The sequence below is a fragment of the Girardinichthys multiradiatus genome, chromosome 20, assembly GCF_021462225.1.
Source record: "Girardinichthys multiradiatus isolate DD_20200921_A chromosome 20, DD_fGirMul_XY1, whole genome shotgun sequence".
NCBI classification, from domain to species: Eukaryota; Metazoa; Chordata; class Actinopteri; order Cyprinodontiformes; family Goodeidae; genus Girardinichthys; species Girardinichthys multiradiatus.
Window position 1 is genome coordinate 41960283 of NC_061812.1, and position 18966 is coordinate 41979248.

Genomic DNA, 18966 nt, shown 5'->3' on the forward strand with positions numbered 1-18966 from the left:
TTTACTGTTTTCCCTACATCCGAGAGAGTTACGGTGTGGAGAAGCCCTAAAGAAGTGTACCACCCAGACTGTTGCATGCCCAGACTGAAGCATGGGGGTGGACCAGTGATGGTTTGGGCTGCCATATCATGGCATTCCCTTGGCCCAATACTTGTGCTAGATGGCAAGGACTACCGAACCATTCTTGAGGACCATGTGCATCCATTGGTTCAAACATTGTATCTTGAAGGCGGTGCACCAATACACACAGCAAGACTGGTGAAAGATTGGATTTGATGAACATGAAAGTGAAGTTGAACATCTCCCATGGCCTGCACAGTCACCAGATCTAAATATTATTGAGCCACTTTGGGGTGTTTTGGAGGAGCGAGTCAGGAAATGTTTTCCTCCACCAGTATCACGTAGTGACCTGGCCACTATCCTGCAAGAAGAATGGCTTAAAATCCCTCTGACCACTGTGCAGGACTTGTATATGTCATTCCCAAGACAAATTGACGCTGTATTGGCCGCAAAAGGAGGCCCTACACCATACTAATAAATTATTATGGTCTAAAACCAGGTGTTTCAGTTTCATTGTCCAACCCCTGTATATTTCCATCACTATTACCCCTTGCTCGATCTAACTCTTCTTCTCCTCCTCCAGACATCGTTGATCTCCAGAATTTAGAAAACCACAGTATAGTTGTGTAAACTCTACATGTATTATAAATCTGTGATGATGCATAGAGAAAATTTATTTTTTCATTTGGACATTACTCCAAAACAACCAGCTGACATGTAGAAAACCTTTAAAGTTTGTAATGGAAACTTAGTGACCACTACCCCCTTAAGATAGAATTCTTTGCTGCGGTTCTCTAACAGTGACCTCTGGTGATTTCTCTCACCATCCAGTTACCATCCACTGCATATGGTAGCAAGAATATAGGAGCTCATCCAGCGTAGTGAAAACAGTTATAAGAAATGGGCTTCTGTGTCATATCATATTTATTCCCCAAGGAAACAGTGAGTTAGAAAACGTTCCTAAATCACAAAACAATTTAGTTACATTTATCTTAAAGGAAATTGTCAGGGCAAACATTGTGCCACCAGTGATTGTATTAAAAATAATAGTTCCTTAACATGGATTTCTACTACTGAATAAATGTACTCAAACTGAAGGCTGAATGTTTCTGAATTTTACAGTGTGCGAGTATGCTACTGCAATAAAATATGGCATTTTTTATCTTGTTTTCCAGGGGTCCTTACAAACCTATCTGCGCCTATATGCGTATTAATCTGTTGTGCCAACTTAATGCATATTTTCAGGTTTCTTTTCATCGACTGAAAGATATAAGAAGGCACAGACCTTATTATCGCGATGCTGATTATTTGGCAACATTTAGCTTTTGAGTCTCAGTAATCTTCCATGTGTGCGAGCTTTCACATCCATTGGTGGCTGTGCGCTCTGGACCCTTCACAGCCTCCCTCTCCTCCCCCTCCTCTCCTCTCCTCGCCGCGCAGAGCTCGACGCGCACAAGCACAACAGATGGTACAGTACTACAAGCTGCAGGAGCGCAAGAATTTGGCTCAGAAGTACTTTTATACCTCCAAACTTCGCCGGAACGTTTAGTATCAGAGGAATTGGCGGGATTCTCCGTGGACAAACTCGACTTTCCGAGAGTCACTGGATCCTGTGTTTAGAGGCGCAGTTCGCTGCCAAGGTAAGTTAGGATTTCTGAAAGGCGTTAAAGGTATCTCGGTGTGCAGAGGAAGCAACGTAGGCTCCTCTCATTTCTGCATCATTCAACCCTTCTTACAAACGGAGTGTCCTAAATAGATGTTTGACTGAAAGGGAACAGTTGACTGAAATAGTGACTATTAGATGTAATGCTTTTTTATTTAAAACTAATTTACAATACTTGGATGACAGCACGTGGTTTAACTGAATGTTATTGAATTTATTAAGGGCATCTCAGCTGATTACTCTTATTGAAAGGGGAATAACTTCAGCATATCAGACAAAGTTTAAATAAGTAACGGCATTCAGACCTCCTCCTGATAGTGATTTCTCAGTTTTTTCCAAGTTCTGATCAGGAGTTGATTGCAACACTGTGGCTCGCTGTGGCTCCGCAGGCGCACATCTCTATACAGTTTGGTGTAGATGCTGCAGCCAGTGAAGCTGCAGCTGTCACAGCAACGAGCGACGTTCAGTCACTTAAATCACGCTTTTACAGACTTCTGCGAAAAATATTGTCAGGTTTTATGATGAAAAAACTTCCCATAGGAAAGCAGTGTTTTTATGGAAGTCCAAAATTACCACAATTCCATAAATAAATGATTATTTCAATGTTTCAATAGTTAATTAAAATCAATAACAAATTAATATATAACTCGTTTAATATATAATTTGGTAAATGTATCATAAATAATAATAATAATAAACATTTTACAAAAAACCCTATAATTTTTCTTTTTTCGTATGGTTGTATATTACAGCTTTAACCATCAAAATTTGCAGGTGGAGCTAACACTAATCTACTCAATACAATTGACCAGAAATTGACTGACTGCAGATTAACCAATCACTTGTTGGGATACATTTCGAGGAACCACAGTGACAGTTTAAATCATTTTGTAGTGCACTGCAGCGCAAGGAATGTTCAATCCCAAAAGTGCCACAGTCAAATAAACACTGAACTGAATAAATAAACAAATAATTATTTATATAATTTGTAATAATGCGAAACTGAATTGCAATTAAAAATGAAACATTTATCCATTTATAATTATTTAAATGTCAGCATAATCTGTTGATCGGTTAACTAATGAAATGTGAAATCCGTTATTAAAATTTAAAGTCATTCCATATTAAAATCGTAGATGATTGTTTCTGTATTACATGATTCTATTGCTACTTTATAAAGGCCTAAAAGTGTTACAATGTATTCAGTAGATGAAGCCTGAAATGATTTTTATAGTGTGCCATAATTATTTTAAGTGTGAAACAAATATGTAGATAATTCATTTATAATTGAAATATATAATTATGTAAATGTGTCAACAGTAAAAAGGTTTAGAAAAAGCAATTATAATTACTTCACCAATTAATTTGGTTTATCTGCTTGTCTTAACTGTCAGTTAGTGGGCAGGGCTAAGACCAAATTTACATTTGATCAGAAGTTAATGTACTGGGTGGATTAACCAATCGTTGTTGGGTACTGTTTGCCGAACCACAGTGTAAATCCACTTTACACTGTGTTTTTTTTTTTCTTTTTTATACTTTGCACTGTAGCACAGGAACCATTAAATCATTTAATAAACAATTCAATGGTTATAGATGATTTTGACTTCACATTTTAATTAACATGTTTCACATTTAATTATTTCATTGTTTATATACTTTAAAATAATGACACTGGTATATTAATTTACTATTAAATGTATTCATTTCAACATAAAACTGGATAAATATAAATAATAATTCCTTTATTTATTTATTTTCAATATTATCACTCTAGCTCTCTGTTGTGTTGTGTTTGCTATGCCTTTTTTAGGTTCTTCTAAGCAGTAGTTAGGGGTTGAACTCTTATAATAAATAATTACATAATATGTGGGCAGTTTAAATATAATTATCACCTTAACTACAACAGAATGTTTTCTTCTTGCATCAAATAATAAAAACACATTTTTATAGTTTTTATTGTAGGTAAAAAGTAAGTTCAGGTTTAACTTATTTAGCACATGTAAAGAACAGTGAAAATCAACCGTCTTCTGAGAAAAAACATAAATTGGGAATGAATACTAACAGCTGAAAGAATATAAAACATTTTTTCAAACTAAGGGATAAGTTAACTTTGTGACTTTCCCACTGCTGGACCAGGTGCTCCAAGAATACTTGAAATTACACAGGGGAGGTTTAGAAATTCACCAGCTGTATAAATAATATGTGTGTAATTAGGCTTGTTTTCCATGAGAGCTTATGATATTAAAAAAATCTGCAATATTCACTGGCTAAATGAAGTCTGTTTCACAAAGTGCTATCTTAGTACACAGTATGCTGCTGGCATACAGTATGTAACCTTGTATGGTGATGCAAGTGTAAACTTTGATGAACCTTGGAAGAAAAAATGCTTTTAGACTGACACTGTTTATTCTATGTTTGAGAGTCTTTTTTTGAAGTAAGGTGGGAAGTAGTTCTTGAGATGCGCTATTGTATTGACATAGCTGGCTAATGAAGGTAGCTGGCCAGGCTATCACAATATATCAACGGTTTTTAAGCATTGTCAGAATACCACAACTGGCAAATCATTAGCCGACAAATGTAGCATCTAGATTAGAGCTAATTTATTTGGGCTAAACTAAAGAGTTTTTTACAGTTTGAGTCCGGACTGCATTTTTTCATATCTGGTTCAGAATTTGTCATATTTGGCCTAATTAGATCTCAGCTGACAATTCAACTCTGGACAGTACTTTTTAAAAAACCTTTGCGATTTATGAAGAATATATTTATGTAAGGGAGCATTTTCATAACTTTTTTGCATTCGAGCCACCTCAGAATTAGACAAATATAACAGCAATATGTGGACTAGTCAAACGTGGAGAAGGATATTCTGCACTGGCCACATTCTTCTTTGTGAAACATTTTATGAAAGACAAAAATTTGATTTCTTAATTTTCTCCAAAGTAAAGCTAAAATATATAGTCTTGTCTAATTTAATATATTCTGCTGCTTTTGTCTGAGCACATCTCTTGCACACTGTAACTGTAGGTAAATAGATTAATGAGAAATGGTATGTTTGGGTTGCTTTGTGCAAACATAAAATTTTCCTAATGTGCATGTTAACTGCAATTGGCTGAGCTGTCAGTAGGTCCCCCAAATGAAATTATACTGTAGCTTAAGGCCTCATCGAGCTATAATGTGTTAGATACTAGCTCTGTCAGTCTCTGTCTAAAATTTACATTTTATAATTCTGTTTTTATTTTGAGAAATATTGCTAGAGCATCAGCATTATAGGTCAATGACATTCATCCTTATGCGATGCCCTTAAGTTGCCTGTTAGCTGAGCATAATGCTTTTTACAAACCCAGAATATCTCCTTTGGGCCCCAAGGTGGCCGCTTGGCGGCATCAGCAGCCAGCCGCTTACAGGAAACAGCAGCAGATCACCACACAGCCTCCCAGCTTGTACACAATTAGATCTCTGGGGGAAAAATTTCCGTAGCATCCGCTCTTAATTCTATGTGAGCTGCTGGCAATATAGCTTAGGAAACACTTTTGAGGAGTGCTTTGCAAATGCAACTGCCAGGGCACAAATTTGCATGAGCTGCTGATATATTGAGGGTAAAGAGATGTTTTTAAATGAACAAAAAAACAGGAGCAAAGGGACATGGATTCTCCTTCACTAAACACATAGATTACATTAGGATCTATTTGTGCAGGTCTCTTCATTACATCTATGAAATTTGCAACAGTGCCCTGTATTATTTTATGCTTTTGGTACTTTAAATCTTATTTGAAAATGCCTATTGTACTGTAACTGTATTATTTTGTTTTAGTTCATTAAGTTTTAAATGCAACAAATACATTTACAGTGCATACTATAACTATAGTTTTCGCATTTTTTTCCCATTTCAACCACAGACCTCACTGTGTTTTATTTAATTTTTACGACAGACTCACACAAAGTAGTGCATAATTCTGAATTGTGAAAAAGTAATTTGGATGTCATTTCACCAGATGTTTGATGTGTCCTCCTAAATGGCTTGTAGCAGACTTCAAACAGCTAATGCTTATGGCTTTCTTTCAACACTGGTTTTCTTCTTGCTTCTCATTCATAAAGACCAGATTTGTGTATGAGAACACAGATTCTCCCACCTAAACTGCTGATTTCTACAGCTCCTCCAGAGTTACCAGAAGCCTCTTGGCTGCTGATAAATGCTCTTCTTGCCCACCCTCTCTGCTTAGTTGTTCCGCACTCTTTCCATTTTCAGACTGAGAGAACAAAGCTCTGTGAGATGTTCAAAACTTTATCCCTGACCTGTTTGCTGTGTTCGTTGGTCTTTATTATGGTGTTTATTCACTAATGTTCCCTAACAGACCTCTAAGGCCTGCATACCACAGTAATATTTAAAATGAGATCAAAATACAGGTTTACTCGGTCTACTTGTAAGGTCATTACTGAAGCCATTTGGGTATACTGAATTTTATTTAGGTGTATCAGAGAAAAGAGAGAATCTGAATAGAAATGCATGGAAAACATTTCAAATTTTTAATTGAAAAAAGATTAGAATTAAAATTAACAGTGGACTACAGTAAAATTCTTTGAAATGTATTATTGTTACATGACAAAATGGGTAGTATGTTCAAATGGGGGTGGATTCTTTGTTTATTTTATCATACATTCCTGATCTTACGCCAATATGGGCAAATTCAGGCTGTTTTACTGTCTGGAGGGTGAATGTGACAGTTCAATACTAAAGCACAGGAACTGTCAGTTGTCTAGTGCCACTGACAGACACTCACTCAAGGTAGTGTTTTATTATACTTTTTGACACTCTAAATGATGAGACAATAACCATAGTGAACTTGGGAGTAACTGTGAGGGAACTGTGTTTTAGAGGAAGGAGAAATTTAATTAATTAAATCAGAGACAACATTCACCAAGTCTGGAAAGTGTAGATCTGCAGTAATGAGATAGGACTGGCTCCTTTAGTGTGGACTGTGACTGCAATCTCTTGCTTTGAAAGGTGAAATCAAAAGCGTGTGGATACTCAGACGCTTCAGAGACTGACTTATTTTGACTTTACATAACCCACATGTGAGGTCCATCTCATAAATACATGAGAAAATGTCTGCCTCCTTCATTTACATGAGTCAGTAAGGTAAAGGAAGTTATATAATAAAATATTTGCTCATTAGAAGTCATTTTCAAACAGCCTACAGATGCATTCTGTTTCAGAAATGTGATGGCATGCAAATATGATGTGACGCTCCGAGACAACTCAAACAATGCGCGTCATGTAAACCATCAAGTGGAACAAAGTCAACTCTGACTTCCAACTATGCTGATTTATTTGGAATTATTTAATCAGCTGGACTCCATCTGATTGAGTTTTGAAGAATTATTGCTGCTGTTCTTCTATAAAACAGAATGCAAAACTGTCCTCGCATGACCACAGCTGCTGCGCAGGAATAGGAGAATACAGAGAGGAATCATGCAAAGACACATGGGATATATTCTGTAGCTGGGCTTACAATATATAGTGATCTACTTTCAGTGGATCAATATCATGCTGTGAGAAGTGAGGGAGATTTAAGAAAAAGAGAAAAGGGGGGTGACCATAATAAAAAAATGACGCTGTAGTCGTTAAATGGTAATGCTGTACAACATCTGCCTGTAAACTGGTAATCTCAACATGAAAGGATGGATGCTCATATATAGGATGCATCTAACGAAAGATGAGAGATGCATCTAAAAACAATGAATATGCTAAACATACATCTGTATGTATGCTGTAAACTGGCACATCATCAGATCTGCAAGAGTGAATCTCTGCTTCTTTTTGCACTCCTCAAATTATTGCCATTACACCCTTTGTATGCACTTCCAAGTCAGGCATTCTTTAGGAATATGTAGAGAGGATGCTGTTTGGGCAATGCTAGTTGCTAGTATAAGATGCTAAAAGCAGTAAGATAATCATTTTGTCTTTGTTTTAAAATAGTAAAATAGTGTTTTACTGCTACTGCTCCTACTTTAAATAATCAATAACTCCTCACTGAAAGGCTAGAGAAATATTTTAAATCCTTTTAGCATATCCTCTTATTTTAGTTTTTAATATGAAATCAGAGTCCCCTAAAACTGATGTTGGCAAAATCAACTGTTATTATTATTGTTCTTTGTTAGTATTCCAGTGTTTTCTCCACAATTGTTTTTATTATCTAAATTGGTAAATGTTTCACACTCTAGGCATGGACTGTTTACCATTCTAAAGTTAATCTTTCAAAAATACTATCCTTTTCTATCTTACTGTTCTTACACTTTAATTTCACTTAAATAATATGCCAGAAAACATTCTGGAGTGAACAGAGTTTTTTTCAGATTTTATGAACAGTACCAGTCTCCTACATTTCTCCTGTTTACAGGATAGAAATCACTGCATGTCAACAAAAATAGTGCCACCTATTAGCGTTCCATGAAAGCACAGTTGCCATGTTAAGAGGATAGAGTATCAAATGTGTAAAGCAGCAGAATGCAGGCTAGGTAACCAATAATTATTTCACACTGAGTTTTTCTGAACTTTTTTGGCTAAATACAGGAAACTGTATTTTAAGGAACAATTGGTTTTTGAAAAAATGGGTGGCACCATTATACTCACCCCTGCGGTGAACATTTTAATCAAGATTTTTCTGCCAATGTAGGACAGTGCTTAATCTAATCATATGACATTTCACAAGGTTGGAGCATACAGAGTAAGAAATGTTTGACCGTTGCTCTTTGCGCAATATCTTTAGACCACCCAGAATCCTTGATTCTTTCATATGCTCTCTCCCTTCAGCTCACCCCACAGGTTTAAAATACGATTTAGATCTGGGGACTGAGATGGCCATGGAAAAACGTTGATTTTCTAAAAGAAAACAGTGAAGTGAGTGATGCAGTATGTATCTGCCATCAGACAAGATGAAAATTACCAGACTCTCACCTTTACTGCCTTTTGCCTGCTTGGCTCTCACTGTGAGATCTGACAAGTTGCTGACTCAGACTTAGAGTCCTGACTTAGAGTCTGTTGCCATTATTGGGTTTTATCAGAGAAGGATAGAGCAGCAGTTATGCTTTAATGATGCGTAGCACTCCCATTTCTGTTGCTAAACAGGAAACAGAGTGCATGAAACTGGGAATGTGGTGTGGGGGGTAAATTAAACCCCTGAAGATATTGTAGACGTCAGACAGAAAGGGTCTTTTCTATCCCCACGCCTCATCTTCAGAGGAAGGGAAGGGGAATATTAAATGGATATGGATTAATATTTTACCTTTGCCTTGACTCATGTTGCTGCTATAGACATTTTTCTCTGCGAGCAGTTCTCCTATGGAAAAGTATATGGTGACGTTTTCATGGCCCAGATGTTACACATCCTATATTTTCCTCTGTGCATTACCCCTGGTTAACACTAACTCCATCATCTGTGCGTTTTGCTCTACGTTGCAAATAGAAGCCATTCTAATCAATGTGGTCATTCACACTGGCTACATGGCAGAGATACTAATCCTATCTATTTTTGACAGATGATAGGGTACAAACGCGTGAATTTCAATACATAAAATTGATCTTGAATCTAACAATGGTTCTCCAACAAAGTGCTCATTTTCTCCTCCGTATGGTGTTTGCACATGTTGTTAGGTATCAAAGAACATACCAGCAACTAGTGGTGTGGCAGGGGAATTATACCTTTTTCACATCTCTACTGTTGCTGTGTAAATGCAGATTGTTGTCAGAAGGATGTCATGTGGAAATGTTACTAGAAACGGGAAAAAAAGGATTAATGGATCGTAACTTTTAAGTTTATGTGGCAGGATTTTAGTTAGAGCAGAGTACAGTAGAATACAGAGCCCGAGTGACTGAGAAAATGCAAAACCTGTTGTAAACCCTGACGATACCGCAGCTGGATAACTGTTAGCTGCTAACACAGTAACATTTGCATTCTTTTTCTATCAGTGTTCAACTATGTTTTTACATTTTTGAAGTAATCTGGAGGGCATCTTAACTTCTCTATGTAAAGTCTGGTACAGAGGAACCAGTAACTATACAATGCATAGATTTATTTAAAATCTGGAACTGGGGGTAACCACAGACTGGTTACACAAACACTCAGGAGCAACTGAAGTTAATAGGTTAGTAATTGAAGTGGCTGGTGAGTTAACCAAACTCCAACTGAACATCACTAACATTGTAGATGATGAATCAGCTGCCAGGCTTCTGAACATGTGAATCTTAAAGTCCTCACAAAAAATGTTCAATAAGGTATCACTGCACCACTTGTTTAATGACAAATCCTGTCTGATGAACATGGTTAGAATGCAGGTGAAGGTCAGAAACACAGAGGCAGGCAGTGAGTTTGTCAGGTATGGGGCAACCAGAGGGCACAATTTGAAATCTGTGTCCGTGGTTCGTCTCCTAAAAACAGGGCCAAAGTTGAATCTGACAGGGAGAGGCAGTACAACTAAATTCAGGGGGCAGAAGCAAGGTCATGACCAAAAGATCAAAAATTGGCAAGGAAGAAATGCGGGGCAGCTACACACAGAATTGCTATTGATCATCTGGCAAGATGTCTGTGGCTGGAGGGAGCTTAAATAAAGCAGAAGACAGGTCAGAGGCAGCATATTAAGCAGGCACCAGTATGCTGAATAAACTGATTACTGCCTGACAAGTGAGCAGGAGTCAAAACAAACAAACGGACCTGATTAAACCTGGACTGGACAATATGGTCTGAACTGAGGTTTTTTTAAAGACAGTTTGAGATTTGTTATTTCTTGTTCTTTTTTTTGCTAGAGAAAAGTGGGCATTTCAGTAGATTGTTGGCATCAGGATTAGTTTGAGGCAAACATGAAAACCACAATATTGGTCAGATCCAGAGGTGCTGACAGGTTCTCATAATGAAGGCATGTGTTAGTTGACTTCTACATCCCCAACTATCTATGAGGATCTCGCCTACCTTCAGATTGATTTGGCAAAAACGAAACATTTTCAGAAGAAAACAGAAAAAAAAACTTATTAAACCGTCAAGGGGCACACAGTTCCACTGAGACACGAAATACCCTTGGATAGTCCAGCATCTCATGGGAATAAACAAAAACCTTTCCTTTGATGCTCCAGATATCCTGACAACTCACTTCAGGACAAAGGTATTTACAACCAAGGTGACTGTTGGCTATCTGTGTGTTGAACATGTCCTGAAAAGAGTTCCATAAATAATAAATTACTAAATTGACTGTAGAGGGTGAGCCTGCATGTGGTCATACACGATGCTAATGGAGAAAAGAGGAGGCTTAAATAGTGGACCTTAAAGAAAAAAGAAAAATATGTTCGAAAAGCTTGCTGCAGCACTTATAGAGTTATGCCCAAAAGTATTTATACCCCTGACAGAATTAGGTATAAAATAAACTTTTAATTTTACCAACATGTTTCTTCTTAATGGAAGAAATATTAACATTTTGGAGAGGCCCAGCCAGAGTCCTGACTTGAATCTGATTGAGAACCTGTGTAGGGAGGAAAAGTTTAGGGTGATTGATGGCAAGGAGGCCTTCTCACCCCATCACCAAAGATAAATTGTGAAAATTCAAGAAGAATCATGCACAAAGCTGGTCAGCAATTATAAGAAGGTTATTGTAATGCCAATAAAATTCCTTATCCTATTGTCCATCCTGAGTCATGTGGTAACCTAGAAAAGAATGTATTTCCCATTACAAAACAGAGTTTCAAGATTTGTGGTACATTTACAGGCTCAAAAAATTTGCAAAAACACTTATTTAATAATCAGATGCACACATTTCAACCCTGAACGAAATCCACTTTGCTTAAATCTTTGACAGCAGATTAAAGAAGAGACTGGGCTGAGAGAGCAGGTGGTAGACATGAATGAGAGGCTTTGATGAAAATCATTCAGAAGAACTGTTTCAGCTCTTCCTGTATAAAAGAGACTGCATCAACACCAATTCATATGATAATTTTCCTCCTCACTGACAAACAACTTGAATACAAAAGACTAAATCAAATCTTCCTAATTTAGCAATATGATGAAATCACAGACAAACCAGCAAAGCAATGAATTGCACCTCCCCATTAAGCAGGAGCAGAAGTGCACTGTGACTTTGTAACCAAGGCAACCAGCAACAGGTACAGTAAATGGTCAGGTTAGCTGGTGAATACAAAGTATTTCACAGTAAACGCAAACAGTGAAACACACATAAAGCCCATTACCAACTAAAATGTATTGCATCCTTTAAGGCCTTGTCAAGTTCTACACACAAATGTCAAAGGTTTCATCTGACAATCAGATCAGTAATTTGATGCAAAGTACAACACTAACTACAGAACATTCAAACACCAAGCTGTGAGACTGAAGGCATGTAGCTGGCTGCAGATGAGCTAATCACAGACCTCAGGAAAAGCACTTAGTGGAGGTGGATGCCTCCATTAGTGACAAGGATTCACACCTCAGTCATTCATCTCACTTCCTCCCACCACAGTGACCTCCTGTCACATGTTCTGAGTCACCTGGCTCAATGCCTCTGCTCCATGCTTGGACTCTCTCTTATGCTGATTAACTGTATCACAGCATTGATGAAATAAGAAAAGGGTAGTGTATTTAGGTTCAGACTGCAAATATTGATATAAGAAAGGTGTCAGAGTTAGGCTGATTTTCTATTCACGTGGGAGGAAAAGAAGCATGAGTCCAACTTTGTGGTGGAGACTAAGCTTTCATACAGCAGTGGAGCCTGCTTCACGGTTGTTTCACCTTATTCTAGACTGGCTGAGTGTTCATCAAAGAGCCACATCTCATAGGGTTTTACTGTTGTGGCTGCAATTTTTCCAGTACACCATCCAAAAAACAGTTCAATAATTTCAGGCAATCTCGGAGCTGCACAAGAACATTGTTGCCATGAGGACTTAATGCAATTTTGCCAACATAAGAAAGATAGCAAATGTTTGACGAAACAGATATTTCGGACTGGTTATAACATTAATGCATATGATGGGACATTAAGCAGTTTTTTGAAGAAACTCCTTGAGAGACAAGCTAAGACAGTAATGTTAAATTCCAGGTCAGATGACAGGCAAATCATGGAGATTTTCTTTTTTACCTTCAGCTATGCTAGACCCATGTGTATAAGAAACTAAAAGTCAAGGCACACTTGCAGCATCTGGTTGATGGCTATCAATGATTTCATTTAGCCATCCAAATCAGCCGGGTCTTTTGTGAAAAAAGAATTGCCTCCTAAACATGAAAACTGGTAGTACCACCCATGAATGGCCTATGTGAGGTTAAGCCACAGAAGCTCAATTAGATTAAAGTCTAGCCTTTGACCAGGCAGCGACAAAACCTTAATTTAGTTTTTTTTTTTTTGAGACATTCAGAGGTGGACTTGCTGGTGTGCTTTAGATAGTCGTATAACCTTAGTGCACTTGAGCTTAAGTTCACAAACTGATGACCAGACATTTTCCTTTTCCAATTTCTTGCAGAGAGAATAATTATTTCCCTCCATCAGTCTCCAGCTCCTGAAACAGTAAAGCAGTCGTAGAATACACATACACTCCAACGTTAGACTGCTGGTATAATGTACCCAATGAAATGGGACGCCAGCCTTCCAAAATGTTCCACTTTTGTCTCATCAATTCACATAACCTTTTCCAAAACTCTTCGGGATTATCTAGATGCTTTTTGGTATTGTTAGATGAATTTATGTGTTATGTGGCCTCAGAACACCCATGGATGCTATTTTTGCACAGTCTCTTCCTATTTATTTCTAATCATGAACCTTAACTAAGGCACATGAGGCCTGCAATGCTTTATATGTTGTTCTGATTTTTTTGTGACATCTTGGATTAGTCGTTGATATGCCTCTTGGAGTACAAGTTAGAACAAATAGTTAATTTACTTGGCAAAGATAAAGTCTCTTCATCTAAATGCCGATTAGAAGCTATGTTGCTAAACCAGACATGCTGATGATGCCATGTATTTTGTAACATTTTATCATTTGTGAGGATGAAGGCAGACTCAGAAAAAGCAAAGGTGTGAAAAAGCTGTGTTTGATGTGGCTAATATTATAGTGATTCCTTTTTTGGGAATCCAAACAAAAGCTGCTGAAGACGTGTTTGTGTGTGATTTACACTTCCTACTAAATCTTTGCTGAGGGCATATAAAGCATTAGTGAAACAAACGTGTTTTTGGTACTGTTAGATTTTCTCTGCTGCTCTTTTCTGCTTTCAGATCTACAAATCAAGAGTAAAATGAAAGTTTCTAAAACTTCATTGCAGTGATTTGTTAGATAACACCCTTTGTTACACACTGAACAAGACAGTACATTAAGCCGAGCTGGAGTGCTCTGCTGGACAAGAGCTGGAACCTGCTCCTTATCCCTATGTAACAGAGAAATGTGATCACTGTGGGTGTGAAACCTGCATGAGTGCCTAGAACAATTTAAGCATTGGCTAAAATGTAAACTAGATTACATTTCTTCTGTGTACATCAGGAAGTGTGGCCGGTATGGGGATGGAGTTTTGTTTGGCACAGCCAATGAGCAGGTGGGCTTAGCTGTTGGGCAGACGATGCTGTGTTTCCCTCCGCACTGTCGAGGCAAAATGCCGGACAGCTCACCGCTCCTTGCTGTGTCAGTGTTTACAGTCGACTGCACAGTTCTCCATCACCAATATGTAATTTGGAAATCTGCTGCAGCATCATTCAGTTTTCAAGAATGGCATGGATTTGTTTTTAGCAGTAACCTAATTTGTGCATACAATAAAAAACTGAAAGTCAGCTTGCTTGTATTTAATCATCTAAACTCATGCTTGAGTGATGTTTTATGAAATTCTGTCAAGTACGATTCCAGATTTAAACAAAAAGATAGAAATGTTAAATTAAATGTCTGTTTCTATTTACAAATTACAGCTTCTCTCGATTCTGAGCCACACAAATCAACATTAGGCCTTAAAGAGAATTGGGAATATTTTAAAAGACAGAATTAAGTGAACTTTATTCAAAGCACAAAAATTAGGCATTTAAGAAAATTAAGATGTTATGGGTGATTTGTTTTCTTTTCTGTCAGGTTTAAACAACCTAAAATACTTATAATATCACAAAAAGAAGAGAGAGACAAATAATTAGTTATTTACTCGCTGTGAGGAGAACGGACAAGATGTGTTCAGTTACAAATTTCATACCGCTCTGAAAAACATCTGTCCGACCCTCTCTTTTTATAATCTTTTCGGGGGTCCCTAATTACAAAGAACGTCATTCTCTAAGGATGGGAAACAACAGCTGCATTGTAAACAGGTCATAAACAACATTATCTTTTAACAACACATTTCCACAGTCTCCTCCAATCTTAGGATCAGTGCGTCTTCGTTCATTGCAATCAGCCTTCATCTTTATGACCTCCTCAACTGCGGCTGCTTCCTTCTCAGCTCCATTTATGACCTTTGCCTGCAGACAACTCACACATCCTTTACTCACACAAACATCATGAAAGATTATAAGATCAAATAGTCAAGTTAAGGATAGGAGAAAATATAAGATAAATCTATATTAAATTATTCCAACATTTCCTCCCTGTTTATCGAATATTTGCTCATATTCTCATATCACTTAAACACCCACTACTTTTGGATTTTTAACTGTAAGATTATTTTCATGAGTACAAAGACAATTATACTCAGAGGCACTTACTGACATTTAAATTACAGAATCATATAGAGATGAATCTGGGTACAGGTCAGAAAAGTGGTCAGTCGCATCCTCATCATCTTCATCATCCTGATGTTTAAGTAACGGATAGAGTTGGGTAACTCTGTCTTCCATAGGAGAAATAGCTGTGGTGATGAAACAGTTAAGCAGAGAACAAAGGCAGGGAATACAACAACATCCACACAATGTCAAAATTGCAGCAAACACTGCAAAGGAAATTATTACTGATGATACTAAAATTTTATACTTCCCAAACACATCCAGCCAGGAGTCCCACATCGAGGTGTCTACTCCAGAATGCTCCTTCATTTTGCCATTTAGAGATCTCAAACCTTCTATGGCTTTAGTTAGGCTGCTCTCAGTCAGCAGCAGTGTTGTCAGGTATAAATGTGCAGCATTTTTGTCCAAAAATTACACAAACTCCTCCTTTTTCAGGTAACAACATGTCCAAAGCAATTATATTCTGGAATGCCATCAGGGAAATTGAAGCCAATTAGTCATGGACAGTTCAAACCCGTTTTGTGTCCAATTTCCTAGTTTTTGTACATTGCAGTGGATATAGTTGATCCTGTCTACGTTTCTGTTTAACGTACACCACCAACAGATACTTGATTCAAATCTTGCAGCTACTTGATCAGTTAATTGATCTTCATCTATAGCATCTATGTATGTAGAGTCTCCCTCAGTCTGCCAAACTACTGCTCTGCGTTTTCTATCACGCCAATCATGTGGAGTTACACTAGGTAGTCCATCGGTTACTTCATCTACTAACATAGGATATACTGAAACTGGTAACAATAAAGTAATTAGAGCACAGAGTCCCGTTACTTTTGAAAGTGATCAATCAAGCAACCTGTCGTCACCACACCATCACCAAATGTCTCCTCTAGAGACTGGTTTAAAATACTTATTTACTTTTACAATTGCAGTACACCATACTGCAATGAGATTTCCAAATTTATTGCCTCTCTCTGTCATATTTATACATGTGTAGTTTCCAGTGGTGACCCACTTATGGAATACTGATTTATCCTTATCTGCTGTAGTTACAGGAAGAACAGAATCCCAGTGCTGACACATTTCATTGAATTAGTTTGATTCATTACTTCCATCACACAGGGTTGTGGTATCACAGCTGGAATTATTTGTAACAAAAGCCTGGGACCCATACACACAACACAATCTCTTTTAGTCATGTTAGCCGCTTACTCTACCATCAATAACCAGTTATTATTTGTTCCTGATACTCCAGTAATAACCAGGAACTAGTCATCTGGTTAAGTTTCCTAACATAATTTTACTCTCTTCGCTTTGTTATCTGGATTGCATTATCAGCTTTATGGAGCTTAAACAACTTCTTTTAATTGACTAGCATAAGCAATGGTGCCCCACTCTGGTGTCCAATTGTTTCCTTCATCAGCTACCATCATGGACCATGAGGTGTCTCTTCTGTCATTAGTTAAGTACCATTCATAACTCCTATAATCCTGCCCTTTCCTTCCTTGTTTGGTCAAGCTAATGAGTGGGATCAGCACCACAGCTGTGGTTTTAGATTTCACGCACACTTGAATGCCATAAGTATAAGAAGTTTGTTTAGTACACATAGTTAGGTTATCTTGCCTTCCTTGATTTAGCGCTACTTGTTTCATATGACTCATAGCAGGTGTTGTTACATTCTGTTTTATCTTGGCTGGTTCCCAGAAATACCAGAAAAATAAAAAAAATCAATATGAGAAAAAAATATAAATGCCCAGCAACGGAAAGCATTGTTCATCCATCTAAAAGTCATTTTGGCTGAAATTATGACTCCTCTAAGTGGTTCCAGTGTCTTAATTTTCTTCACTGACTTTCGGGTCTCTCCAGCCTCTAAATGTCTGGGTCCACCCTATTATCAGTCTGTAAATCACTTCCCCTGAAGGAGCTTTCAACCGAAATGACCTTTTTACAATGTATAAGGTGTATCCAGGTTGATCTCTCAGTTATTTTACTACTATAGGAGGGGTTAATAATACCTAATATGGGTCCTCCCACTTAGGTGAAATACCAATGTTTCTTTTCTACACTCCTTATTAACACCCAGTCTCCTGGTTCCACTAGTTGGTTTTCCTGCTGGGAAATAGAACATTCCTCATTAGTTTGAATTTGTTTCTGTTACTTTTCTAACATACTCCTCATATAATCAGCTAGGTTAGCTTCTTCATCTAACTCCCACTGATTTTTGAACTGTGGTAATCTGTATGGTCTTCCAAACAACATTTCATAGGGTGTTAGCCCTGAGGTGCTTGTAATGTTTATATATAGTTTTACTAGATGCCTGTCCTACCCTTCCTCCCTGTTGAGACATTGTGAAACACGATGGCTCAAATATTGCCGCCCATTTATATAGGTTCTATGGTAGGACAGGTTTATTATCTGGTCAAATATAGTTTTCATCTTTTAATGCAGCTCCATGTTTTTTCCACATTTCTATCTCCTGTAGTGGGCCTTGTTGTTGCATTTCTTTTAACACTATATATATATATTTTGTTTTCACCAATGCATATTCTGTTTGTATCTTCCCTCTCTCATCTTTTTTTGGAGAAGTCATTCACATACTATTTCGTGATCCTGCAAATCACCTCTAGTTTTTTTTTTTTTTTGCTTCTTTTTCTGCAAATTTTTGTCAAACATATTAATTTCCATCTTCAGCTTCTACACTCCATTTCGGTTCAGACGTCATTTTCAGCTCTTCCTCATACATTAGTTTGTTCAATGGAGCTACTATTTCTGCATAATTTGGCACCCAGTTTCTACAATAATTAGTTAGTCCAAGGAAGGACATCATTTGCCTTCTTTTTTTTTTACTGGTTTTGGAACTTGCAATATTGCAGTCTTTCTTTCTTCTACAATTGTGCGTCCCCCTGCGCTAAGATTGTGGCCTAGGTATTTAACCTCATTTTTGCACAACTGAAGTTTCTTTTTACTGACTTTGTGTCCTTCTTCTGCTAAATGTTTTAATAATGCTATTGTGTCATTTTTACAGGTCTCCTCATCAGGAGAGGCTAATAGCACATCATCAACATACAGGTCCTTCTCAAAATATTAGCATATTGTGATAAAGTTCATTATTTTCCATAATGTCATGATGAAAATTTAACATTCATATATTTTAGATTCATTGCACACTAACTGAAATATTTCAGGTCTTTTATTGTCTTAATACGGATGCTTTTGGCATACAGCTCATGAAAACCCAAAATTCCTATCTCACAAAATTAGCATATTTCATCCGACCAATAAAAGAAAAGTGTTTTTAATACAAAAAACGTCAACCTTCAAATAATCATGTACAGTTATGCACTCAATACTTGGTCGGGAATCCTTTTGCAGAAATGACTGCTTCAATGCGGCGTGGCATGGAGGCAATCACCCTGTGGCACTGCTGAGGTCTTATGGAGGCCCAGGATGCTTCGATAGCGGCCTTTAGCTCATCCAGAGTGTTGGGTCTTGAGTCTCTCAACGTTCTCTTCACAATATCCCACAGATTCTCTA

At 37.5% G+C, this 18966-nt stretch overlaps 1 protein-coding gene across 1 annotated transcript in view; it reads left to right on the forward strand.

Moving 5' to 3' along the window:
• Window positions 1–1357: 1357 nt before the first annotated feature.
• LOC124857283 (caM kinase-like vesicle-associated protein) overlaps window positions 1358–18966 on the forward strand; it is a 109750-nt gene continuing 92141 nt past the window's right edge. Inside the window, exon 1 of the mRNA XM_047348488.1 lies at window positions 1358–1700. The gene's annotated coding sequence lies outside the window, so the exon portion shown is untranslated. The remainder of the gene's footprint in view (window positions 1701–18966) is intronic.